A 27,820-nucleotide genomic window follows, 5' to 3' on the forward strand; every position below is an offset into this window, starting at 1 on the left:
TAAATAAACTGTAACTAAGGCTTAGTTTTGGAGTAGGGCTTATATTTCAAGCATCCTCAAAAATCCTGAAAAATCATGCTAGGGCTTATTTTCAGAGAAACGGGGTATTAAGAACCCTATTGAGCTGCATCACACCTGCAGTATGAGTTTGTTGAACATCTAGATTGTTATTCTACAGCAAATACCTTTCTGTGACCAGGCTTGGAGTGACCTGGTGGAATCTCAGTGAGCAGGAGCTGCATTGTGTTCAAACCTGGTCCATCTCCCTCCGAGGGAACAGTCCTGCACCTGCAGTTCCACAGCTCATTTCACAGGAGATGGGCTGTCCCTGCAGCCACATTCCTGACAGCAATTAACTACGCAAAAAATGGGAAGCGGTTGCCTTTTTTCTTTGGCATTCGTTCCTCTTAACCTCCCAGCCAAGTTTGCAGGCAGCACAAGGGAGATTTCCTCAGTTCTTCCCACCAACTTATATGAAATTGTGGATGTGAGAAAGGTATGAAAACAACCTGGATGTCGTGTGATCCCCTTAATATTCTGCATGTGGCTCTCAGAGACCTCCATGCCTGGTGAACACTCCTCACTTTGCTGGCGAGAACCGTCATTTCTGTTGGGGTGAGACAGTTGTGAGAGCAAGAAACTGCTGTCCTTGTTAGATCTCACTTGGTCCTACGTCTGTGTAGATAACATGGAATATAAGCTAGTGTCAAAGAGGGCAGAAAAAGAAATCAAACAAAGTAAATGTGGCATCTGAACATAAGCCTGCTGGAAATGCAGCCTCTGGGGGACCCAACAGCCTTGCGTCATTGTGGGACTGGGGGAGACGGAGCAGGATGGAGCGGCTGCATGTTTGGGTGATTGCTCGTGGCAACGTTGCAAAACCTGCAGTCTTGGCTAGAAAAACCAAATGATTTCTTAAGAGACAGCAAAAGAGGGGAAAGGACATTGTGTGATAAATAAGGAGGAGGAAAAAGAGTCATGAGGAAGGATGGAAAGCAGGAGTCTGGATTTCATGCTCTAGGTAGGTCAGGATATGGCCTGAACTGGGGGAAATAAAGGGACTTTTGGGGCCTCTTCCTTGGGTCAGGCTGGTCACATCACTTCTTTTAGTCTTCCTATGCTACCGGGTCACCATAAATTAGGGACCTCCAAAATGGGATGATGGGGTGGGGGGGACCCTCACCTCATTATTTCCTTCTCTGCATATATCCAAGCATTTCAATGCCATTGATTACCACTCCCACGCTTCTCTGATTTATCAGATGCTCAGCTTGGCGCTTAGGTGGTGTCAACGAGTCTTTTCCTTGTTTCTTTGCCTTTGTCACTGCCTGACTTGTGTGTACAGTTGTGTGGGGCAGGTGAAGCCAGATGTGGGCAAAAAGTGCTCCCGGCTGAACACAGGTAACTTTTTGAACAGTTTTAGATAATGCCCAAGTTGCAGAGTCGTGGCCTCTCCCTCACCCAGCAGACATTGGTTTCGGCTCCAGGGAACCCAGGCGAGGAGGGAGGAGCGGGCAGAGCAGCAGGATTTGCACCGCGGTGCACTAGCTGGAATGAGTTATGGAAATCCTTAAATCCTCCTAAGAAAGGGCAGTTAAAGCTGAACTGAAAATTAAACACTAAGCTGGTACAAGCCATCTCACCTATAAATCCAGTCCTGATGCAATTTATTCCTGCACCACACTTACTGCATGAATGGGGATTTACGGCGGGTGAATTTTCACATCCTCTTCCACCGACAACATCTGCAGGGTTTTACAAACCGCTGTGCCAAGGGTGCGCTTCCAAATCTCAGCCCGCAGCCGGGACCAGTGATGGGCAGGGAAGGGGGAGAGGAAACGAAGGCTGATTGAGCGAACGCGGAGAGCTGGAGGCGCCGAGCCCCTTTCTGTGTGTGCTCAGAGTGTTTGGATAAAGGCATCTCCTAAAGGGGGAATTTGTTTGGTTTGGACTTCATTGAGTGTAAAGCTCTCAGCCCCACGAGTGCTTAGTTATTCTCTTGTCTAGTGGCTCCTCAACAGCCCTCACTGATAGGGAGGAGGCTTCCTATTTGTGAAAGTGGCCCGGCTTGTTGAAATTCTCTAGTGACTTAAGTTTATTGGTTTTTCCTGAGGTCCAGCCATTTGAATTGCAAACAATGCCCCATCTTTACCTCCTCCCCTCCCCTTCCCCAGCCAGAACAATGTGCAGAGCTGAAATAAAGCCAGGCAAGGCAGCGTCTTGAAACAGAGCGCGATTTCTTTCCGCATGAGCGGGGAGGTGGAAGTTTGCTGCCTTCCGGTGCCGCTCATTGATGCGGAGGATGTCTGTGAAAGGGGCGGGAGGGATCTGGGGGGAGAAAGAGGGAAGGAGGCCAGCTCATGGATGATGGGCAGAGATCCTTTTTGCTTTATTGATTTATAACCTCTCCTGCTTCAAAGGAGAGATTGACGGCGGCGGATCCATGCGTGCTCTTCACCTGGCAGCATCCCGGGAAGGATGCAGGGGATGGGGAGTGCGGTGTGTACGAGTATACTCCAAAATTATCCAACTTCTGTCATAGTCTTGGGAGCGACTGAGCAGGTCAGGTCAGTCTGATCTCAGTTAAACATGCACAAAGCTGGGCTGCTGCCGTGGGAGAGCTGGAGCGCTGTGCATTAAGATGTGTTATATATAAATGAGATATAGGAGCACAGCAGCAAATGAATATAAGTAGTCCTTGCCGTGTCAATTTTAAGGCCTGATTTCTCCGCTCGTGTTGGCTCAGGGAGCTTCTGTGTTGGTTCACTGACTTGGGTGGAGTTTTTCTCCTTATTTATGCTGCTGGGAGGGAGGGAGGAGGAAGGATGGAGAGAGCTCATTCCCCCGAGGTGCTCTGGTACTGCTGGTTAGTTAAAAGCTGCAGGATGAATGATAGAAACAACACACAGCTTGTGTTTCACTTATTATTCTTTTAATTCATGGGATGCTTCTGAAGTTTTGCCTCAACCTGGCTCTGCTTTCTTGGAAAAGCGCAGAAATCTCCTCTCCTAGAGCAAGTCTTTGAGGTGCCGCAGTAACGCACCGTTTGGGCAGAGGCGTGTTGGGGCAGCGGGTACCCAGAGGCATTCGGGCACAAAGAAGGTAGGAAGCCCCAAAGGAGGCAGCCAAGACACTGCCGTGCCTGTCATCCCACACACCATGCAGAGAGCTGGTCAGTGAGCTGAGGGGAGGTGGAGGACCCGTGTTCACCTGCACGTGAGGACAAGAGCAAGGAGGACAAGGTAGCGCCTGGCAGGGGACTTTTCTTCTCTATGAGGGACACTCAGGTGTCACTGCACCAGCACCCAGTGGCACGTCTTGCAAGCTCAGCCTCGCAGATGAAGGGAGGATGGAGCCAGGCTCTTCTCGGTGACAACCAATAAGACAAGGGGCAATGGGTACAAACTGGACCACAAGAGGTTCCACATAAATTTGAGAAGAAACTTCTTCCTGGTGAGGGTGGCAGAGCCTGGCCCAGGCTGCCCAGGGGGGTTGTGGAGTCTCCTTCTGTGCAGACATTCCAACCCGCCTGGACACCTTCCTGTGTAACCTCATCTGGGTGTTCCTGCTCCATGGGGGGATTGCACTGGATGAGCTTTCCAGGTCCCTTCCAATCCCTGACATTCTGTGATTATGAATGCGTGACGTATTTTGTGTGATAAAACTCACCTCTGTGATATTCAATTATACTCATGGCCATTCACAGAGAACTGACATGAATTTGGGAGCCTTGGCTGCAGAAAGACCCTGGGGAAAGGGCACGGGGGGTGTCAGAGGTGAAGGTTTTGGCGGCAGAGGGCAGTGGTGGAGCGCGGGGGTCCTGCCCTTTGCTGGGGTCACAGTGCTCTTCTTTTCTTCTCCAAACTGGGCGCCTGGGCCATCCTCACAGCACACCCTTTTTGACTGATGGCTATTCATGTGCAGCGCTCATTCTATCACAGAATAGCACTTGTTTCATTTTACTATGAGGGGAAGGGTGGCAAAAGTCTGCTATAAAAGCACAAAACCGAAACCTGGGAGAGCTGTTCTTTCCCTGTGCCCTCAGTCGAGTCCCTTTCTGCTTCGCATTCCTCATGCAGAAAATGGCAATAGGGACCTTGTTCTTGGTGGCAGAGCTGTGTGACACCTGCTGATGAGAAGAACTTTCTACATGGGCTACATGACAGTTAAAGGCATGTTTTCTCAGTGCTGTGCCCGTGAGCTACAGCAAGGCGCGAGGCAGAAGGAGAACAGACCCAGATCCAATGTCAGGAGTGTGGGGATGAGGGCAGACTTGAGGCTCTGCCAGCCCTCAGCATGGAGGAGAAGCACCCGAGGAGACTGCAGGAACAGCCGTCAGCCCAGGGACCTGATCAAAACTCTTTAGGGAATCAGCTCTTGGCTCCATCCCCTAAACAAATCAAAGCAACCCAGCATCAAAACCTGGTGTCTGAACATCACAGTATCACAGTATAACAGTATGTTTGGGATTGGAAGGGACCTCAAAAGATCATCTAGTCCAATCCCCCTGCTGGAGCAGGAACACCTACGTGAGGTCGCACAGGAACATGTCCAGGCGGGTTTTGAATGTCTCCAGGGAAGGAGACTCCACAACCTCCCTGGGCAGCCTGTTCCAGTGTCTGTCACCCTCACTGAGAAGAAGTTTTTTCTCAAATTTAAGTAGAACCTCTTGTGTTCCAGCTTGATCCCATTACCCCTTGTCCTATCATTGTTTGCCACCGAGAAGAGCCTGGCTCCATCCTCATGGCACTCCCCCTTTATATATTTATAAACATTAATGAGGTCCCCCCTTAGTCTCCTCTTCTCCAAACTAAAGAGACCCAGCTCCCATCTGTGGCCCAGTTTGTTGTTCCCCTGGGCTGGCTCTTCTGCACCAGAGCAAGCTGTGCTGTGGTCCATGGAGGCTTTGCCCAGCTCTCCGATGCCATTACCCACTTCCCTTTCTCATCTCCTAACAGTGAACGCATTTGATCTCATTAAACGGCACCTTTTCCAAGAGGGTTGGCTGCTCTGAGGCATCTTGCTGGTCTTTGCTCAGCAGGTAACCTAAGCTGAGATCAGATACGCTGGCTGTCCGGTGGGCGAATTCCTCTTTATCTGATGTTGACACCTTCACCTCCTGGACTAGTGCAATTCCTGGGAAGGGCAGCTCAGAGCATCGCCCTGAGCCACAAATCACTGATTGCAGATCCTTTGCTTCCGGGAGGGGAGAAAATAGAGCCGGTTTCAGTGAGACAGGGAAGAGCGATGCTTTCAGCATTACTCTCTACAAGAGTCAGATGTGCTGCAGGAGGAAGCAAATGGCAAAATCCTGCTCATGCAGGGTGGTTATTCATTGTAAATGCTGTCCAGTTTTGTCTGTGAGTCAAAAAGGGAGGCTACTGGTTTGTTTGGAGGGGGTTGTTCTTTTAGGAATTGCACTCTTGCCAAGACCAGAGTGTGCTGAGGATTTGGGAGGTCATTCGGTATGGAGAGGAATACAGTTCATTGATTTTAATAGTTCTTTCTGAACAGTTCTCTGAGTGACCTTCAGAAGTGCAAACAGATCCAGTTTCCTGCTTTACCAGGAGAAGATGCTCCAGCCCACAAGTGCTGATGTGTATAAATGGGGGAGAAAAGGGACAAAGATCTGGAGACCACATCCAAATACACGGCGAGGTCTCAGAGATGTCAGGGGCTTCCTAATGCTGGAGGAGTGAGGTTCAACAGAGCATGTATCCTAACCACAGTCAGCTTTGCCAAACAGATTAGTGGAGATGGCAAACACATGGAGACAAGGCTGAGCTGAGACTTCTGGTGCTTGTGGACACTTCATGTGGGACATTTCAGACCTTGAGGCTGGTGGCATTTCCAGCCCTGGGGGCTGGATGCAGCAGTTCACACCTTGCTGAGATGTACTTTCACACTCTATATCATACTTAATTCGTATTTGTTTTTCCTTTTCACCCTTTCTTTAGACAAATGCTCACACGTTCGCTTTGTCTGATGGGAGGTGAGGTCCTGCCCCTGCTCCCAGCTCCAGGAGCCGTGACGCTTTTCAGGAGCCTCTGCCCTCGTCCTGTCCTTCAGCTTGGCTGTGTTCGGGCAAATTAAACTCCATCTCGAGTTTCTATACATACTCATTCTCCTCCACTGGATCTGGGCCATATGGCGTGCCTGGCCACCGAATTCGGCACCTGTTTCCCAGTGTTTTAACCTAGTTGTAATTGTGTTCAATACAAATCTCATCCCGTGGCCCAGGAAGTGGCAGTTCTTCGAAGGGAATCCCCCTTTCTTAATTCAATTAATGTTCAAGCTAATTTCCACCCTGGGGCTGAGTCACAGTGCCTTTGAAGTCAATAATAGTCTTGTGCTTCCCTTCAAGTGGAGCAGGTTTGAGCACACCCTTTGCAGGGAAAGGCTTTGCCAAGCATTTCAAAGAGCTGTGTGCATTTTTTTATGCCAAGAGATCTTCATCCTGCTCCAAACGAAGGGTACATTTCAGAAGGATGAGGCCCTAAGTCTTAGAAATCTCGGTCCACCAGGCCAGGTAGATGTTAGAAGGTGGAGTGTGTTTGTTTTTGAAGTACATTCAAGATCTCAGATGGGGGGCCCTTCGTAAAAGAGAAGAGTTACTGCTCTGTGGCCGCTTTGAGCCTTACAGTATTTGCAATGAAATGCGTATTTGCCCTCTTCAGGTTTATTTACTGCCAGAGTTTTAATGTATGTCTTTAAAATGTCATTCGGATCATCCTTTCCTGGTTTGATTTAATGGAGTGAAAACCACAATCAGCTGGCAAGAAGACTATTTTTCCCATTCGGGGCAAAGTACGAAGAGCCAGATGCTGAGCTGTGTTTGCTGGCTGTGCTGGTAACCGTGACACTGATTTCAGGCACCTGAAAGGTGATTTTCTTCACCTATGCTTGGCACACAACTGAAGTCCTGCAAGATGAGAATCTAATGGTTTTTCACCACCGTTACTGCTGGTGACAAGCAGAGGCATCTCCAGGAGGAGTTCAGACCTTAGGAGGAGCTTTTCTTTGTGCAGGAGCCCGAAGCAGCTGGGCCTTAATTGATCAAGGCTAAAATGATTAAGCTTTAGAGGAAGGCGGCATTGCTCCACATCATGGCTTTTTATTATTCCTTGACAGAGGTATTGAGCAACTTTGGCCTTTGTAGTGGTTTTGGAATGAAACTAATCGATGTCATAGAAATAAATGGAGGAGTCCGTGGTGTGTGGATGGAGCCGTAGGGGGATGACATGCAACCCAATTACTGGCAAAAAATGGAGCATGTTACATATGTTGTTATGGTTCAACTATCTATTAAAAGAGACTTTTACAAAGGTCCTGACATGAAAAAAGTGCGGTTCTAGTAATTTTCGTGTGTCTGTCGTGTGAGAGGAAACAAAGCTGTAGCTTTTGGGCAAGATTTAGCATCGAAAGCTAATGTACAAAGTTACATGAGAAGGCTGAAGTTGTCAGTGTGAAATTCCAGTGATTTATGTCACTGGCGATGTACTTCTGCACGTATCTAAAGTTTTGCAATGTAAAGATAGGCAGCACAATACCCCGGTGTGCTTCTCTAGCTGATTTTTAAGCTCCACGCTGCTCATCAGCCCAAATTGCTGGAGACTACCCAGGGCGAGGGGAAAGCAGCTGCCTTCCCGTGATGAGGAAATGATGGGTCCGGCACCGGGAAATGAATATGTAAATAGTTATATGATCCCCAAGGGATAATTGCTTTGTTGCAAAATAGTCTCACCAGGAAAGCAGAGAAACATGACAAGTCTCATTGTGCTTTTGGGATAGACGAGCCGCCCCGGGTAAATATCTGGACTGGTTTGGATGCTGTTGGGGTTTGGTTTGGTGAAGGAACGTAGAACGCGCTCTCCTCTCGCTACCATTGTTTAGTGTGACACTGGAGGGTTCCGTGCTCGCTCCGTAGCAGTGAGAGACATTCAGGTTTATCTGATCGGATAGAGGGAACTCTCAGCCTCCAGCCACAGTCAAGAGTTGACAAGCTCCACGCTCCAGAGATAAACCCCGTCCATAAATCCGTAATCCTCCGGAGCCCACGGTTCTGTGGCTTGTTCAGAGTGCACAGTCCCTTCTCACAAAGTGAACCTGATAAAATGAGAATTGACCCATGCCTTTGCCCAACATTTTAAAAGGGATGGAGATCTAAGCTTTCCTTTGAGATTTATGTATATATTTAAATCTCATATATATATAAAAATGTGGTTTGATTGGTCAGTATGTTTTATTTGTCTTTCATGCCAGGGGCACCTCTTGATCATGCCGGGAAATTTGCTTATGAAAGGGCTGAATAAAAGAGAAGTCAGGCAGCAGCCTTTACAGGTGCAGATCTGGAGTTTAGGATAAACACCTCCAAGTTTGGATTTCCTGCCTTCCACTTAGGGGAACTGTCTAATCTAGCTACCCATTCACCTTTCCTTTCATCCCAGGATGTCTAGTCTGATCTAACTGTCTGTCCTTTCATCCCCGCTATCTTCCTCTTGATCTGTGTTTTTTTAGAGCTCATTCATCACACCTCACAACTTCTAAAGCACCCACATAGGGCCACAAAGTTTCTCTTTACATTTTAGCCAAAGTGCTTGAAGGGATGGAAGGCGCAGCCTCTGCTGAGCTGTTCCTTCTTGTTGGAATCGCACCGGAGAGCATCTCGGTGAACGCGCTGAACAGAGAATTGAATTGTTCACATCCTTGAAGCTTTTATTCAAATCTTTGCCCGCTGGAAACGAGCAGGTTTGTTAATTATGTGGATTTCCTGGCTGCATGTTCCCTTGTGTTGGGTAGGGGATGCAAGTACATAGGGTACCAGTAATGCTCCCAGTAAAAGGATAACGGAAGACACTGGGGTGAAAGGGGATACTCCAGAAGGGCTATTACATTCACAGACACATTTTTTGGCCTGTCACTTTGTTTCCAGCCCGGGTGGCAGCTTGATTTTGATTTCTAAAGAGGGCTGGAAAGCATAGAGAACATCTGAACAGGAATAAAAACCTGAAAATGGGACAATAGCGGCTCTTTGAATATGGGACAGCATTAGGGCTCTTTATTCCAAGGTCTGCAACTAGGAAGGTCAGGGTGGAAACGGTCAGTGGAGATGAGAGAAATGAATCATGTATCAGCGAATGCTGTTGTGAGTGCCAGCATCGCCTGGCTTGAAAGGGGTGCACAGATTTCTTAAGCAATTTCTAACTAGCAGCCAGCTTCAGACAATGATTTAGGAGCAAAATTAGGTTTACAGGGAACACCTCTTTTGGAAGGTCCCTCTCTCTTTCTCCCTTGCTTATTCCTTCTGGTCTTTTATTTCTTTCCCCCCTCCCCAAAAGGCAAAGTTGTTACTTGGGAGCCCTTTTGAGAGGAGAGAACCATGGTGAGATTCTTGTGTTGGCATGGCCGATGTTAATGGGTAACACCGGGGCCAAAGGTCCTTTAAAGCTCCCACATCTGCAGCTTTGTACAGATCTCACCTCTGAAATGCCTCAAAGTGTGTAGCCAGGCAGGACTTAATGTGTATTAGCAAGACAAAGGCCCGGGGAGGAGAGGAAAGGGGGATGAGTTTTAATTTACTGAAGATTTATTAGGCCTCATGAAATCGGCCTGAACCACCCATTTTCTATATCATCTGCCCACATCTAAAGGGGGCGGCTTTGTTGTGGGGCGATGGTCGTTGAGAATTATCCCGCAACAAATCTCACCAGCGTGAAAGGGACACAGACAGGAGCAGGACGTGGAGGAGGGTTCACGCTCTCCACATAGAGCCCAAAATCTGGAAATATGGAAATACGGGAATGCCATTCAGGCTCGGTTCTGCCTCCCCTTGACTTTTGTTTGTGAGGTGCATGTTCTCTTTGCTAAGCCTTGCTTGCCCAAGTAGATGAGTGAGATATCAGGAGGGTAGAGAGAGAGGAGGAGCCAACACCAAGGTGTGGGCATCACATGAGGTTTTGAAGCTGAAGGGGATCTGTTCTGGGGAAGGGTTGGTGACTTGTTCATACAGAGATGACACCTTTTTGCTTTCAAGCAGGTGTGATGTGGCTCTAAGCCTGAACTTGCAAATCGGGCTTTGATGTGGCCCACAGAGCTCTAGAGAATGACCCATCTTGGACCTCTCTAGGCTGTAGCTTTAGCATAAGTTTTGTAATACTGGGGTTGCCTCAGTGACATCTGGGAAAAGGCTTATTCATCATACCTGGCTCCTTTTCTTCCCATGGCCCACTCTCACTGTAGTAACAGATTTGATTATCTCATTTTTGCTGTTAGTCTGCCTTGGAAAGGCCACTTGCAACGTTTCTGCAACACTCAGTGATCATACAATCACAGAACGTCCTGAGTTGGAAGGGACCCACCAGGTTCATCGAGTCCAACTCCTCCCTGCACAGGACAACCTCACAGCTCACACTGTGATGGGGTGTTCTCCATGGTTTCATCTTCGCCTGGCTTCGTGGGCTGATAAAAATCACACCAGCATCCATCTCTCTTGAATGCATTGGCTTCCTGGCATGAAGGGATGCTCAGCAGGTCCTGCAGAAGAAGGCATTGAGGTCTCCTCCCTTGCTGAGCCGTCTCCGTGCTCCTGTTCCCTTGCAGACCTGAGGCCATGGTGCCTCATCTCACCAACTTTCATCCTACCAACCCGGCTGGGATCCTCATTCCGGTGGAGAAGTAAAGGAGAACCAGGAGATAGAAATATAAAAGGTGCCTTTGGGTGACCTCAAGTAAAATAACTTTCTGGTGCTGGTCCTCATGGTGCCGACATGAGAGCTGGGAAGTGAATCCTGCTCCCCTGCAGTGCCAGAAGTGCTTTCAACCTGTCCCCTGTGCCAAGGATAAAATGCAGGTGGAACGAGGGAAAGTCCGCAGGATTTTAGCAGTGGATGTTGGTGTCAGGCTGGCTGTGCCACCGAGAGTGACTTGTGGGTCTGATCCCGTCTTGAAGGACCCATGTGTGGGTCTGGGGCTGTCACACAATGACGGACCCGATACTGTCCTCTGATTAACTCGTGTCAGGTGTATGTGTGAGTTTATGAGACTATTCTCTCCAGATATGGTACGAGGAAACCTGCAGCCACATCCAGCATTGGTTTCTTCACTCTGTTATAACTTGTATAAATACTTTTGCCTTACTTGAACGATGGGTGCAAGTCCCATTATTTCCCAAAACTATTTACATCTTCCTGCTCCAGAGGGTAGGGAACTGCTGTGCCTCGAACACCAGCCAGGTAACGCTCTGGGGAAAGATTTCCCGAGTGAATCTGGAGTCAGGATGTGATGTTTTTGTACCTTGAAATTCCTCATGTTGCCTCTGATCCTTGTAACATCTTTCCCTGGGCACGCAGAGCTTAACAACATATTGGAAACTGCGAATTCCTGGGTCAAATGTCAGGCAGGCAGGTTGTTGTGACCTTAGGAATTGTCACCTAGCACTGAAATGCAAATGGAAATCAAATAAAGTTCTCAACTGAATAAAAACTTAAAAGCTGCTACCTAAGGTAGCTGTCACATTTTGCAGCAGGTCCTGTCACAGATCTGGCAGTAGAGCTGTTCTTGGGTACTTTTTTTAAGGATTTCTCTTAGAGAAAGAAGAGAAATGTGGGTGGCAGGAGGAAACATCAAAACCAAGGTTGCTGTGAATGTGTGGGCATTTCTTCTTGAGTTGGGTCTTGGGACCTGAACCCCTGGGAAAGAGTCGGGGCTGTGGGTGGACACTGTCCGACTGCAGAGCCACATGGCATCACATACAAACAATAGAGTATCTAAAAATAGTACATTTGTGAGGGTGCTGTGGGTGTTTGGGTGACAGACACAATATACAGCTGTAGAATCACTCCTACATACCTTCTTCTCAGCTGTACTTTGTGAAGTTATTTCTAATACCGTATTATATCCTTATGACGTGTCACAACAAAAGCATGAGACCTCCCTTGTGCTTCTAATTTTCTGTAGAGATGCCGTTTTTCATGTGATCAGCCGTAGCTTCACAGCTAAGTGCCTTGCATCGACACTTTCCAAGCTCCCTGGGAGCTGCATGGGCTTGTCAAAGGGTTAAGATTTGTCCTATTGATACAAAAAAATGCCGTTAGACATCACTGTTCTTGAACAACCCTGTCTGAACCATTCAACCCCTTTGGAGTTAAAAGCTGTTCATCCACCCTCGGGTGGGCAGGTGAATGGCGAACAGCAAAGTTACAGTCCATGGTTGGGCTGAGCAAACAGGTAACTTTTGGAAAGCGGTCATAGGAAGCTGAAAAGCCATCTTAGATACGGAGCTGAGCATGAGTCACCCAGGGAAGTCAAAACAGACTGCTCAAGTACTTCACTTCAAAGCCTTCAACACCATCAACCCTCAGGCATCCCAGGAATGTCACTGCTCTTCAAAGGAGGCCCAGAGGGATAGCTGTGTGTCTGGGAGGGATGGCTGTGTGTCCACAGAAATGGCTGTGTGTCCGCAGGAATGGCTGTGTGTCCAGAGGGATGGTTGTGTGTCCGCAGGAATGGCTGTGTGTCCTGGAGGGGGATGGTTGTGTGTCCGGAGGGATGGCCATGTGTCCGGGAGGGACGGCCGTGTGTCCAAGAGGGATGGCCGTGTGTCCAAGAGGGACGGCCGTGTGTCCAGAGGGATGGTTGTTTGTCCAGAGGGATGGTTGTTTGTCCAGGAAGGATGGCTGTGTGTCCGCATTGGTCTCCTGTGTAAGGAGAAGCTTTAACAAAGCCCTTCGCGGTATGTGTTCCTTCCCCAGAGGCTGGGGGTACGGGGTTACCCCATTTCAGTCTTGACTCTGTTGGCCAAGTCCTGAGTCTGATCTCATGCTACGTTTACACCAGAGTCCTTGTGATTTGCTTTGGATTTACTTAACTGGGAAAAAAATAACACTCCCTGGCTTCCCAGGCATTTCAATGAGATCAGCATCCAACTTTCTCTTGTGACCAGCCAGATACGTGTTGCTGACAGCAGGTTTTAGGGGGGGTGATGGTTGGCCCTGGCTGCACCCCATCCCCAGGTGACATCTCGGGGTACCATGGGTGACATTGGTGCCATAGGCAGGGCTGTACCCACCGCCCACAAGTCCTGGCAATGCAGATGTGAGTTCCTGGTGATTTCACTCCAAGAACAAAGCTGACAATCAGTATTTGATTTTGTCAAGTGTTGCAAATTCTGATGTGAAATGTCTGTTTTTAAAAATTCAGTGTTGTCTGTAGGAATATTTCAATTCCACTTATAATTCCCTATTACTATTATTATTTTATCAGGGAAGACTGAAGTGAGATATCTGCTGCCTTGGCAGACAGCTCTGAGCAGAATCTGGAAACATCGGCATCCCTTTGGGTGACCAGTGCACAAGCATCAAACTTCTTTTTCTGCAGATCTCTTTCTCTGACCTTTTTTGTTTTTTCCATAATATTTTAATTTCAACTCTACTGTGAATGAAAAAGTAAAACCTGGGCAGATCAAAGGATCCCACTAAGAGGAAAATACTATATTTTTGTATTGATTTTTGTGGAAGAAGACAGCACAAATCCAACCATTTCTGCCACTGGTGGAGCTGGGTTAGGTTTGTAAATGAATAGAAGAAAAATAATAACATCACAGGGCTTAGTCAAAGCAAAGAGGGATACAACGTAATGAAACAGAAACTGGAGAGGGAATTTGAAGTGTTAGAGGCTGAATGCAATTGCTTGAGTTGGAAGCCAACCAGCGACCTGGGGCTAACACCTCCACGGAAAGTGCTAGGGGAACTTTCATATTTATAATGGTAAGGATTCTGGGTTTGTGCCTTGTCCAAGAAATGGATTTTAAAAATAAATGTTGATGCTGCTGAGGATTCTCACTTGGAGGAGAACCTGGGGGCAGGCCACAGATTTGATCAAGGTTAAATAGAATTAAAGCATCTCGGTGACTTAGGTGCCAAGGTCTAGTTTTCCTAAGTGACTTAGGTGCTTAGGCCCAGATCCAACCATATGCTTTGGGTCCTAGCTGGGAGACAGGAGCTCAAACTAATATTATACAGATGTACTTTGTTGGATTTGGGTGCCAAAGCCTAAATCTCAGTGTAAGTCTATGAGATATAAGCTCTTAAGTCACTAAGCACCTTTGAAAAATATTACTGGGGCTTATGGGAAGTATAGTTTCCAAGCAATTTAGCACTTGGAAGCATGGTAAATCAGAGCAGCTCACTTATGTCGGTGAACCCAGGCTATTGGCTTGCGCTGTACTTTTTCCACCTGCATGTCCAGCTTAATGCAACCCCGTTGTCTGGGCTGCCTTGGCCGGGTGGAGGTGCCCACACACCTCCCGAGGGAGGTACCGGGGGCAGAGATGGATAATCTGAATTCCGCTGTCCTGTGCAGGGTGAGAGGGGTAACACTGCAGCCCAGAAGGCGAAGTGTATCCTGGGCTGCATCACCAGCCCTGTGGGCAGCAGGTGCAGGGAGGGGATTGTCCCCTCTGCCCCATTCTGTGAGACCCCTGCAGTGCTGGTCCAGCTCTGGGTCCTCAGCACAGGACACACATGGACCTGCTGGAGAGGGGCCAGAGGAGCCACAGGAATGATCCGAGGCTGGAACAGCTCTGCTGGGAGGACAGGCTGAGAGAGCTGGGGGGCTCAGCTGGAGAAGAGAAGCTCCGGGGAGACCTTATTGTGGCCTTTCTGAACTTAAAAAGGGCCAATAAGAAAGATGGGGACAGACTTTTGAGCAGGGCCTGTTGTGATAGGACAAGGGGTGATGGTTTTAAACTAAAGGAGGGAGATTCAGGCTGGACAGGAGAAGAAATTGTTGGCCCTGAGGGTGGTGAGAGCCTGGCCCAGGTTGGCCAGAGAGGTGGTGGCTGAACCATCCCTGGAGACATCCCAGGCCAGGCTGGACGGGGCTCTGAGCAACCTGAGCTGGTGAAGATGTCCCTGCTCATGGCAGGGGGGGCACTGGGGGAGCTGGGGAGGTCCCTCCAGCCCAAACCATTCTGAGATTCTATGATCTCATGTAGGCGTAAGCTAAAGATTTTCACTGCATTGGAGCCAAATGCAAGACCCTGGCAGGACAGTGCCATAAAATGACCTTCATCGCTCCTCCCATCCCCTATGACTCTTAGTGTCCAGAAGGCAGCTGAGCTGTGGTTCATCATAATGTCTTCTGCCTTAACATCCATGCCAAACTGTATAAAGGGTGTTATCCCAAACACCTCTCCACCTGCTTGAAGTAACACCAGCATTTTGGGGCTCTGCTGGACCTGCCACTTGTGAGTGGTGGAGAAAAAACCCTCTGTAGAGGGTACAGCATGGGGAAAGCATAGTGCATCTGTGTTGTGCCTTTTCCAGGTCGAAATGTCCACTCGCTGAGTCAAAGGGACTAAGGCAGCTGCCCTTGTCTATGGAGACTTTTTCCGTGATAAGACCTTGTCGTTGTTTATACTGGAGTCAGCATAATTAATGGGTGCTGTGCACAGTGGTGCTGCCACACTGCCTGCCATGCAGGAGAGATTTACTGCATCTGGAAAGAAGCCCAAACTCAAAAGCCTGTAATTGTTTTAATAGCAAATTAAAGCAATGTAGGATGATACTGTGTTAAGGCCTCTCATGTAAATGCCATGGGCAGCAATGCAGGAATAGCTGAGATATCACTACCTAGGATGGCCCCGGAGCTGTACTTTGGAACGACTCATTAGTCATATCTAAGGACACCATGAAGAGAAATATATTTTAGGGTTAAACAAGCAATGCACATCCTCCCTGGCTTCCAACTATCAGGTTAGTTGTGAGACTGGTGCGAGAAGGTGGAATTTGGTGTCTGTGTCACGCTGGAGCTAATAAAACTGGGTATTCTCTGGGAATAACTTCAGGATTTGATCTAGCTTTCTTCTGAATTCTCTGGGAGCTGTGTATAATCAGCCCTTTCTAAGCAAAGCCCATTGCTTTTGCTCCTTAATACAGACTTTGATGCTTTCACTTACATCAGCAAATCTGAAAATACAGGATTTTGGGTTAGGTGCTACCAGTTTATGCAGAGGTTAAGGCTAACAGCCCACTGTGCAGAAGGGTCAGGAAATTTGATGTCAAATGCCATGTACCTCCATGCAGCAGCACTTTCTGGGAGGCACAGTGGCAGCTCTGCAGCTCCACATCCCAGCCTGGGCTGTTGTGCCCAATGCATCAGGGCCAGCCCAGCGTCCAGCTCTGCTTCCCCTGCCCCCAACACACGTAGGGCAGCGAAATCCGGGCTGATTGAAGCTGCTTTAATTGTGCACCGGTTGCTGAGCAGGCCGCCATCTGCGTCCCCATCTGGCAGGGGGAAAGGCTGACGCAGCAGTGGTGAGAGGACTGTAGGGTTGTAAAATTTAACACTGGAGAAGCTTTTTCGTTCTTTATGGGTCTAGGGTTTGTTTCTGTCTTGTGCCCATTTTGCTTGTGAGCCTGCGCTCAGCCTTCCCAGGAGCCACAGTTGCCTTGACGAGTCTCCTGCCTTTGGAGTCGGGGTCACACACCCACCAGCAGCACGGCCACCGCTGGCCCGGGCTCTGCCAGCTGCCCTGGCCAAAAAGCCAAAACAGACCCTCTGTCTGCAAGCTGAGACCGGAGGGTTCATGCTGGAAGAGCTCTCTTGAACCTGTGGGTTGGTGTGGCTGTTACATCCCAGGAACCGCTGTCACTTGTAACGCCTGCGTTAAAAACACTCTGCAAGCTGCAGCTCACACCGACTTTCCATCTCACTTGCATGGTTGTGCAACTATTCCTTGTTTCATCCCCATGGAGTTTCCCTTCAGTGTGAGCTCAGGGAAGAGCTGCTGGAACGGACAACTGTTTCTAAGCCAAGCCTGCCCTGAGCTGGCAGTGATTGCAGGTAGTTACCCCTCTAACCCCCGAGACAGACCTGCACAGCATCAGGTGTGGGATGGTGGAAACTGGAGACTCAGCAAAGAAACTGCTCATTCCACAGAGACAAGGTTTGTTTAACCTGGAGCACGGTCTGATGTGTTGTATGGGAACACAAGGCAGCTGTGTAGTGCCGGGTGGTGCATAGGCTGGAGGGAGATGAATTGGGAATTGCCTCATCACTACAGTCTGCAGGAATCAGTCTTGGCTTGAATCCTGTGAACTGCACCTAGATTTTTGTCTCTGTAAGCTTTAGCACAATGCATTCAAAAAAGAGAGAGATCAAACCAGCAGGTGGACCATGAAGGATGACAAACAGAAGTTAACTAACAGTGTGCACACATTGAGGAAAGGAGTTTGGCCACTCAGTCCTTCTTGCTGCTAAAACTGCCGTTAACTACGGGATTCACTGGCAGCCTGAGCGGAGAACCCAAAGTGTGGTCAAGGTTTCTGTTGGTGCAACGTGGATGCACGTTGGCATTGGCCTCGATACTACAACACGCTTCTCTCCTGCCAAGCATCGTCCACCAGATATGACATGGGATATATGGGAGACCCAGATCTTTTCTGGAGCAGCCATGAAATTCCAGGGAGTCCCCGTGAAAGAGTTGCTGGGCTTGGTGTTTGGATACCAGGATCTGTCCCTCTGTGCCAGATTTCTTGTACGGTTCTTCAGTTGACTTTTGGGGTTCAGGGAAACACACAAGGCAGAGAAATGTTCCCTTTGAACAAAGAGAATTTATGTCGCACCGTACCTGAGCACTATGAGTCTGAACGTGTTCAGGGAGTTCCTCAATGGCTCCTGGATGTTGTGATCGGGTACCGCAGGTGTTGGGAACACTCGGGCTGGAGAGGTCCCTGAGCTCGGGGACAAGAGAGCCACCACCAAGTGGAGTACTTCCAAACAATTTAGAGGCACGGAGTAAAAGGATTGCGTTTGCTTTGATCTATCAGCTTTTATCATTTGTAAACATCTATTAATTGCCTGTGTCAGGCCCAGATCCTTATCGTCTTCTAGTCTAATTTCCCCTGTTCGATGCATTTCCTCCACTATAAAAATACCCATCACCCACCCCTGTCAGCACAGATTAAATCTAACGCTCTTTCTTTCAGCTCCTCTCCCCAGTGAGGCTGTAAAGCTGTCAGCTCCACACTTGACAAGAGCCAGGCTGCCCTCCTTCCCTTTGTCTCCTGAAGGAGGAAAATATTTAGGTGTCACTGGCTGGATGGCCGCGGTGGAAGTCGACGGACCTTGACCCATCCATTGATCCGAGTCATGAGAGGAGAGTTTCCACCACTAGCAGCTGCGATGCTCCAGGTAGCTGGGACCAGGGCATGTCTTTGGGGTCACCGATCCCTGCTGCCACCTCCCTGGCTTCCTAAAAGCTTCTCCGTGGGGCCACACGTCCCTTGGCATGCCCCAGCTGTTCCCACACATGTGGCATCTAAATCGCTTCCCAGGCAGCGAGGTGCTGGCTCCTCAGGTAAGAGGTTGATAAAGGGTGTGAAGTTGGGGCTCTTAAAAGGATTCGTGCTCCCACTCCATGTCCCCAAAGCACAGCTCAAGGGCCAAATGTTTTCCACACCTGCTGGCTGAGTGTTAGCATAATGCCTCGTCTCTGGGTTTAAAGAAAGAGGAAAGGAGGTGGCTGCAGATGGCATATGTCTCAGTGAAATAGGTGATGTGAAATCCCTGAAATCCCCTCTTGCGTGTGCTCTGCAAATGGGCTTCTCTCTCTGCGGTTCCCAGCTGAACTCCCGTAGGCGATGTCTGAGCATCCCCGCAGGCAGCCGCAAGGCTGGACGCTTTGCTTCCCCACTGCACCAACAACACATGCGTTTTCACAAGGCAAAGAGGGACAGGAGGAAAAACTTCTCAACAAAAGCAGAGCAGGGGCAGAGCAGGCAACAAACAGAGAAGAAAACAGCTCCTTGAGCCAGGGTCTGAGCCCAGGGGAAACAAGCAGTCCCAGGAAAAACAGCGTGGAGGACCAGGCTGGGCAGACAGGAGGATGTCATGAGATGCTGAGCTGCAGCAGTTTATCATCAACCTGTGGCAAACAGGAGGTAGCGTGGTTTTGCTTAATCCTTTTCGACTGCTGGTGCAGTAAGGTTACAGGTAGTCAATGCAAGGGCTTAAAAATAATCTCCCCTCCTGCCTCTCCCCACCTAATACAGATCATTTTCAAGGCAGAGCAGTTTCTGGGCAGGGTGCTGGGGTGCGTGCAGAGGTTTCCTGGGGCAGGTGCTGCTGTTGAAGTGTCGCTGTGATCACACAGGCGTTATCTCCTCTGTGCCGTGAGCTGGAGACGCTCACACCGCTGCTCACGGCAGCTCTGCCAACACCGCGGCCGCTGGCTGCCATCCCCCAGCCCCTGTGTCTGAGCCTCAAGTGTCTGCCTGCCAGATGACGAGTGTTGCGGGATGGTCCTAAGAAATACCCCGAGTGCGGCAGAACAGAGTTGATGCGGCTCCTGCCACGGATCACTCCAGAGCTGTTCTTGCTGCTGTGCAACTCGGGACATCAGGCCAAGAGGACCCACAATACGTTTAATGTGCATGTTAGCACTCCATTAAATATTGACTACGCTTAAATAAATGATGCAGCCAACTTTCAAGGAAGAAAGTGCTTATTTTGTCAACACAAAATATCCCTCTGTGCCTTTATCCTCATTAGTCGGTCTGTGGCCAGAAAGCGCTCTGAACGAGGTCTTTGTAACCGGTTCCGCATAACGTCACTTGTCCAAAGGAGACTCTGTTAGAGCTGAAAACTTGGTTTGGCCTTAAAAAGCAAAGTGTTTTAACATGAGAATGTCAGAAAGATGACTTCATAACTTTCTTTCAATAAAGCTTGCAAAGAAGAAATTTTGTCAAAACCAACTCTTTCCCACAAACTCTTTTGACAGAAATGAATCTGCATTTTGACAGAGATAGCCTTCAACTCCAAAATCCCAGAAGCACCTCACATCTTTCTGACTCGCCGCATCACAACGCCGTGTGTGTCCTCCAGCTGTCCCCAGGGTCACATAGGCTTGGTGGACTTAGTGTGATGCTCATTCTGGGGCTCAGCCTCTCAACCAGGAGACCAGAAGTCTGGATCCAGCCCACCTAAACTTAGGAGCTAAACTAAAATCTATAAATTGACAGCTAAATAGCAGCCAGGTTACTTCAACAGGCAGTGGGAAGGGTTAAATCGTACTCCCCCCTTCTTGGAGCATGTTGGAGGGTTAAATTTATTTGGCTGTATCAAGACCTGTTGCTTTTGCCATGTTGACAGTCATCACATTGACCAGTTTGGATGGTTTTCAGGTGGGAGCCCAGGCTGGGGCAGGGCTACGGGACACACTGCGCTGCCTTTGCTGCTTTGCTTTTCTGCTTCACCATTGCATTTCTCAGGCTCTCTCTCACCGCCTCCCTTTACATTTGTTTTCACAACACCTTACAAATAGCCTGTTTTAATAATGTATAATTGGAGGCTTTTTTATATGCTTTTGGTGCATCAATTATTGAAGCCCAGCTTGGTGTTCTCTGTTAATAATGGGTTTTTTGGTTTGTTTATTCCTGTTGGTTAAATTTTTCATGGGAACGTTGTCACGGTGGAAGGTATTTGCCGCAGCTGCTACAGGACACGTAACTTGTTGTGGCAGTTTCATCAGTGACCTGAGCACATCACTGAGCTCAGCTTCGGCGGCTGGGCAGGTTTCGGTGTCCCCTGGGGTAATGCCAGCTGCAATGTTGGAATGTCCCCACTGCAGACCAGGACTGGGGAGGGTCACCTCTCTCAGGGAACCAGGACATTGCCAGGGAGCAGCCACCTTCCCACATTTGCACCAGGGAAGCTTCAGGTTGAATATTAGGAACAATTTCTTCCCCAAAGGGCTGTTGGGCATTGGAACAGGCTGCCCAGGGCAGTGCTGGAGTCACCATCCCTGGAGGGGTTGAACAGATGCGAAGATGAGGTTCTCAGAGACATGGATCAGTGCCAGGGGTGGGGTAACAGTTGGACTTGATGATCTTGAGGGTCTTTTCCAACCAAAATGATTCTGTGATTTCAGAGGAGGGCTGGAGCTGGGCAGCTGGGATCTGAACCAGGTTGTCCCCAGCTGCCACCGCACAAGCAAAATGATCCCTGAGCATCCTGCCCAGCACTGCTCGTGGTCACAGGCAATTGAACTGTTAAAATCAGTGCTGATAGAGCTAAGCGTGATGCTCAGTACTGCTGTCCATAAGCAAGGAAGCATTACCGGCACCTGCCAGCCCAGAGGAACCCACCTCCTGTTTTTTTTCCAGGGCACTAATAATTATCACTGGGCATTTCCCCATGTGCATTTCTATTCTTTCAAAAAAATTGTTTTGGCTTTTATTCTGAAAAGTATCAGGATGGAAAACGTCCATCTGTCTCAAACAGTTACCTTCGTTTTGCAGAGGCCAGTGTCATTCTCAGAATGGCCAGTTCCTGTGTGATTGGGGAAAACGTTGACATTAGGATCACAGGATAATTCAGGCTGGAAGGGATCTTAGGATGTCTGTAGTCCAACATCTGCTTGAAGCGGGGACAGCTGAGGTCAGAGCAGATCACTGAGGGCTTTATCCAGTCTGGTCTAAAAATGTCCAGGGATGGAGATTGAGCAGCCTGTCGTCAGGAGACATTGACTTTCCGTCACTCCCAACTGGAGCCAAATTCTAACTGGCAATCTGGAGGTAAAGGTTGTTTATCCCATTAACAAGCTCAGGATCAGGCCCTCCTACAGTGAGAGATTCCTTTAATTAAGTTTTACCTTATCTTGAGACTTCAGTATGATCTAATGTACAGGCTCAGTCAGCACCCCTCTAACTTTCAGCTCTGACATTGATTCAATAGGTGGATGTGTTGGAAGTGTGTCACTGTCGTGTCTGTCCTTTACCTTAGCAATTATAACACAACACGGGGGAAAATGCAAACAGGAACGTGTGGGTGGGTGGATCGGCACCCACCAGTGCTTCAGCAGAGGTTCAGGACAGACTGGTTTTAGCAGCAAAGCTGTTTCAAGCATTTCCTGCATCCATATCATACAAGTGTGGGGTTTAGAGGAGATCACTGGCTGAATTCAGGGCTAAAATAATATACAGAGCAGAAAAGCAAAGAGAATTTTTTTTAACTTGTATGTGCAGACCCCAAACCAGCTGCCTTGCCATCACCGTGGGGTCGGCAAACAAGGGGTGAGTGCGTCCCAAGCTTGCTCCCAGAGCCAAGGCACCCAAAAATTGCCACCTCAGCAAAAACCCTGAGTCCCTCTCGGGCTGTGGGGAGCGCCCAGCAATGCCGAGGTCAGAGTCCTACAGACGTGGGGGTTTGCTTGTGGATTCTTTCATGGGTCAGCAGGTTGAAGTGAAAGTCATTGCTGAAACCCAAGGCCACCTGTTAAAACTGCAGCTGTGTCCTGTCCCCTGGGCTTCACCCACGGTGCGTTACCTGATGTGTTCGCTGGCATGTTTGGGTCGTTATGAATACCTTTGCAGTCCAAGCTGGGGGATCCTTTGCTTTCTCCATCCCGTTGCATGTTGTCTGCTCTCCTGAAGTTGCTCCGGCTGTTGTTTCCCATCAGCTTTCAGATAATCAGGTACTTCTGCTGTATAATGTGAAAGCTGCTGGCCTGAGCAGTAAATGGGGAAGGCAGGACCAGATCTTCCCTTTATTCTGTTGCTTCTCTAGGTAACACATGTTTTCATGTGAGTATTTTTATGGCCTGTTCATACATCGGAATAGCAGGCGTCACAAAGGATGCTGAGATGCACTCCCCTGTTTCCCTGAAAATAAGCCCTAGCATGATTTTTCAGGATTTTTGAGGATGCTCAAAATATAACCTCTACTCCAAAAATAAAACATAATTACAGTTCATTTAAAAAGTCAATTTGTATAGTGTCCAGGCAACTATACATGTAAAAAAGTAATAAGTTTTGGAGCTGAAATTAATATAAGACCCTATCTTATTTTTGGGGAAACAGGGCCACGGGGGGGTGCATTTGCCACTCTGGTTTGCAAGAACAGAGCACGTTGAGCTCGTAACACGCTGCGAAGACCCCGCGGAGGAGCAAATGGAGCTTTAGATCAGGAGGCTCCATTCTGGGCTGAGCTGGTTCGTGACTGCAGATCAACCTCCCCTCTTGCTTCTCCTCTACCTTTGGTCTCCAGGCACATTTCTGGAGGTGGAGAATGCATTTGGCAGTGTGGTTGCAGATTAAAAAGGAGTTGTGGTTGCTTTGTGGGTAAGATTGAGACGTCGTATCTCAAGGCGAGCTCAGCACAGGACTCTCGGGGCAGCTGTGCCTCGGCCCCGCTCCTTTTCTCTCTGGGAGGTGGAAGAAACACTAGAAACACACTGAATTTGGTTGTACTCCGAGGTTATGCTTCCTTCTCTTTTTAAAACTGGAAAGGAAAATGATCCATATATTTTGCATGCAATGCAATGGCAACCTGGCCGGCACCTTGGCTTTTTTTTTCCTTTACTGTTATTGTTTTCCTCTCCTGCGTGGTCAGTGCTGTCCAGTTCCTAAGGAGAAAAGGCCAGGAAAACCAACTGAGTTCACCTCCCACTCCCTTTAGTAAAAAGCTGCTGTCAGAGCAGAGTTTACGGAGCAAGTTTGCTTTGTTAGCCTAATCCACACTCCCTCATGGTTTTATACTGCTAAGAATTAAAGAGATGAACATTCCCATGCTGTTAATCTGGTAACAATAAGTCGGGGAAGCTGCTGTAGTTTACAGAAAGCACAGCCACAGCTGGACAGATGTTTGACTGCACGAGACACCTTATTTAAACACCAGTCTTGGCGTCAGCCTCATGTTTTTCATTCTGGTGAATACAACAAGCCCTAAAAGTTACGTGGAGCAGCTGATCATTTTATTGCTGACACATCAAGCTTTGGCATCTGGTGACATGGGTTGCCAGCCAGCTGGAATAATACTGGTTTGGATTTGGTGGCTTTTGTGAGAGCATCTCCAAATGACATTGTGCCTGGATGAAAGGGAAAGGCTTTCACTGCCAGGTAAATGTGCCCGTTTTGGAGGCTCCACAGCCGCGGGGAGATGTGGAAATGGAAGAGCAAGAGGAGGGAGCTCAGGCTCAGCTCCTCTGTTTTCCATTCTGATTTGCCCTGTGACTTCAGGTGAATTGTTTAACACTTCTGTGTCCCAGTTTCCCCCATTGGACGGGGCTCTGAGCAACCTGAGCTGGTGAAGATGTCCCTGCTCATGGCAGGGGTGCCACTGGATGAGCATTGAAGGTCCCTTCAACCCAAACTATCCTATGATTCTCAATGCAGCGCTCCGCTCCTACACCATCAGCATGACACGAGAAGCCCTTGCTGTTTAAGCAGCTGCTCACCATTGTATTACAGGCCACATAAAGATACTTTCTCCTCCTTTCTCTGAGGGATGGTTCTTGCCATCACCTGTCTGTAAGACCCAGGTAACAGCCACCCACAGGTCCCAGGCACCAGAAATGATTCATATTGATCAGCATCTGCAGCACTTTACAAGACAGTAAAGCAGAGGCGGGTGGGAGCCCTGAGTGCTTTCTGCTCCCCGTGGGTGACTCAGGATTGATGGGCTCCTCGATGTCGTGCCAGAGCAGAAATTCAGACGGGAAATTTCCCCACAAGTGCTCAGAGACGCGAGGGGAGGAGGAGGGACTCTCAGTGCAGTGCATCCTCCTGCTAAGCAAACTGCGTCAGGGTGGAGGGAGGGAAATGTAATAAAGAACCCCCATGGGTTTTATTTTTATATAACTTTTTTCCTGCCATGGGTTTCTGCAGCTGCTGGCTGGTTTTATCCTCTTTTCCGCTCCTCCATGCTGCCCAGCTCTGCCGTGGGGCTCAGACCCAGCTCTGCTCCATCTCTCCATCAGTGCATTGAAGTGGCAATTCCCTTTCCAAATCAAGGGACTGAGGGATGTTGTTGGACATGAGTGTTCCATAGGTTACCCCTGACCACAGGAGAGCCCTGAACATCACTCCCCACCCCACCGCTCCCCCCAGCCCCAGCTCATCCCCCTTTCTGCCACGCAAGACTCTGCAGGCTTCAGGTTTTGGGTCAGTTCCCGTGTGCCGGTCACTCCTGGGTATTTAAATAGCGCCATTAATTGTGCCTATGACTAAAAGATTGATGGATGAGAAAGGACAACTCACCCCCCCACCCCAATTAGTACTTCATCAAACACAGGACCTACCCCTCAGGATACTAAAATGGGCTTGGTCGCCGAGGCTATCTGCATACCTCTTCCACAGGGAGGTAATGGACTAAAATTATCAGTCAATATTTAAATACAGACAAGATCTAAGCTCTCTCTGAATTGCGAGTTGGCCTATTGTGGCAACGACGCCCCACACCCTGGATCCCTCATTTTTTATCATGCTACATTACTCACAGGGCTTTCGCATTCCCACACCACTTGACCTCTTGACTCTGTTATCTCCATCTTGGAACAAACAAGAAACATTTGATTCCCACCAACAAACTGTCATTCACATCAGTGGCTTCTGCTGTAAGTCCCTGGCTGGTTCTCCCCAGCCTGCCCCACGGGGAGCTCAGCCTCCCCGACCTGGAAGGTACACGCAGAATAAATTCGCTCTCTAAATGCTTTTGGACCACTTGCTCCTTCTTAAAGTGACAGGGCAGATTTATGGCAATATTTTGGACATCCCCCTTCCCATCTCCAGTGATTTATTCTCTTTTCTCTTTCTGGGTGTCTTTTAATCAGTCATAAAGATAAATAGAAGGGTCTGGCTGAACAAATGACCTGGTAACAGACAGACCGGTCAGGGGTGATAATTGCAATTAAGGTACCTCCCAAGTAACCTTCTTTGCTCTGGTGCTTTTCTCCACAGTGGAGCTGTGGTTGGCGATACCAACCCTAACTTGACCAAGACCGCAAGTCTTTTAGTACTAGTTCCTTTAATCCTGTGTAATTGTGTGATTTACTGGTTCCCCTCTGATTTTAGTAAATAACTGGGCACCTTAAGCATGTTTGTGGTGGAGTCACCATCCCTGGAGGTGTTTAGAAGACATGTAGATGAGGCTCTTAGGGACATGGGTTAGTGCTAGATTTAGCTTATGGTTGGACTCGACGACCTTAAGGGTCTCTTCCAACTGAAATGATTCTATGATTCTATGTTAAACAATCCTGCAGGTAGATTAGATTTGAATCTTGTAATGAGGATTTTGGAAAGACATCAGTTAATGTGACTGACTCTGAAACAGCAGTAACTGAGCGTTTCTGGGCTACAAACAGCCCCGTTGCAAGGTGAGGTGTTAAGCTCTTGCAGAGATCCTGGTTTTTGCTGGTGTTACGTCCACACCAGCATGTACCCACATCGCTACTCTGAAACCAGACCAGTGCAGCAGTTCCTGGACTGGAGGCATTTCCTAGGACAGGGCTCTGCACCATGGCACCCACCTGCGGCTCTGCAGGATGCTCTGGTCAATGGCTTTTGTTTTTTCACCTCTTGGTATACAAAGTGCAGCCTGATTGTCCCTCAGTTAGGGCCTTGCTGTCACATCAGTGGCACCGGGACCTTGGCACAGACTGTGCAGGAGGCAAATTGATTTGTCTTCGGTCGGCAACAGTCTTGTGCTGGGGCCCACGTCCCCTTGCCCACAGAGGGGACCTGTCCAAGTGCCCTTATGGAGGAGCCTTTCAGGGGCAGGTATCTTTAATTTTGAGCTCTCCAGCACTCTCCCTGTACACCCATAGGCAAATTGCTGAAGCTCAAGCCCCAGAGTCTTTGCTAAGTGTAGTATGAAGTTAGTCCAAGCCCTCAAGCTGTTTTGGGGAAACAGGAGGCACCTGCCTGGTGTGTGTGGCTGCGATGTCCCTTGGGCTGCAAAGACACGGAGCTGCCCGAGACGGGATGGCTGAGCAGAGCAGGTAGAAAGTGCTGTGATGTCCCTGCCTCCACGTGTCACTGTCACCCCCCTCTGCACCTGCCCGATCATGCGACGGGGACAATGACACTCACGTGTTCTCTCCGCAGGAGCGTGACGCCCTTTGCCAGGTGTCGGCGAGGAGCGCGGCTGCCAAGGCACAGGGAACCGCATCGACGCCTGCAGATAAATGACTACATCCATTGTGAGGCCTTGGTAAAGCCCCCATTGAAATAAATGGCAAAACTCCCAGAGATTTCAAAGGGATCAGCCCTGAATGTTTGTAATTCTCTCCTAGACTTATCATATATCCTCAGCACTGTGTGCCATTTCCATAACAAGAGGTATGGCATTCCCTTACTTCCATGTTTGTTAAGTAACAAAGAGAGATTTCAACGCTTGTAGCCTTCCCAAATTTGTCAGGCACCAAACAGTCTCCCCCTGGCTCCATGTGACCGTGTTCCCAAGCGCAGAACCTCGTTAGTGCCGTGATGGGACGTTGTTGTTCAGCTGCTATGAATATGCATCAGGGCTACGGTTGGGGTTTTGTTGGCATACACAGTGACTTTGTCATTTAATGGTCTCCAGGGCTGTTTTAATCAACATGCACATTTCGCGTGTCAGCTTATTTCACTTCACTGGTTATTATTTTATTTACAAATATTCTGGCAATTGCTTGAATTTATTCTGCCCATGTGCCTGTAACTTTCTCCTCTCTGCTCTGCGCCGTTCTCAAGCCAGGGGCTGTGGTTTCCCTCGCTTTGTCATGGGGAGGGATCAGATTTACCCTCTACCAAGCTTTGCTTCGCTTCATTCCCCATTTCAAAATGTTCATCAAACTGGGGAGGGGGAAGGAAGGAGGGGTTTTTGCTCAAATGAGTTTTACAACAGCCTGTGGAGTCCTCGGCACCGGAGTTCAAACGGTCTAGACAGATATTCAGCAGTGCCAAGGCCACCGGGGATGAGCCTCAGTTTTCTAGCAGGAGCTCAGAGCCCGTCTCAGAGCTACAGGATTTATTATATCTGGTCAGGGGGAGGACAGGAATTA

General features: G+C 48.8%; 1 long non-coding RNA gene across 1 annotated transcript in view; it reads left to right on the top strand.

The window, feature by feature from the left end:
* The first annotated feature begins 940 nt into the window (after positions 1 to 940).
* LOC110359332 (uncharacterized) overlaps positions 941 to 27,820 on the top strand; it is a 51,491-nt gene continuing 24,611 nt past the window's right edge. The window contains exons 1-2 of the long non-coding RNA XR_010467004.1: positions 941 to 1,021; positions 26,883 to 26,988. This is a non-coding gene — a long non-coding RNA (uncharacterized LOC110359332). The remainder of the gene's footprint in view (positions 1,022 to 26,882; positions 26,989 to 27,820) is intronic.

This window comes from Columba livia, chromosome 18, assembly GCF_036013475.1.
Source record: "Columba livia isolate bColLiv1 breed racing homer chromosome 18, bColLiv1.pat.W.v2, whole genome shotgun sequence".
Classification (NCBI taxonomy): domain Eukaryota; kingdom Metazoa; phylum Chordata; class Aves; order Columbiformes; family Columbidae; genus Columba; species Columba livia.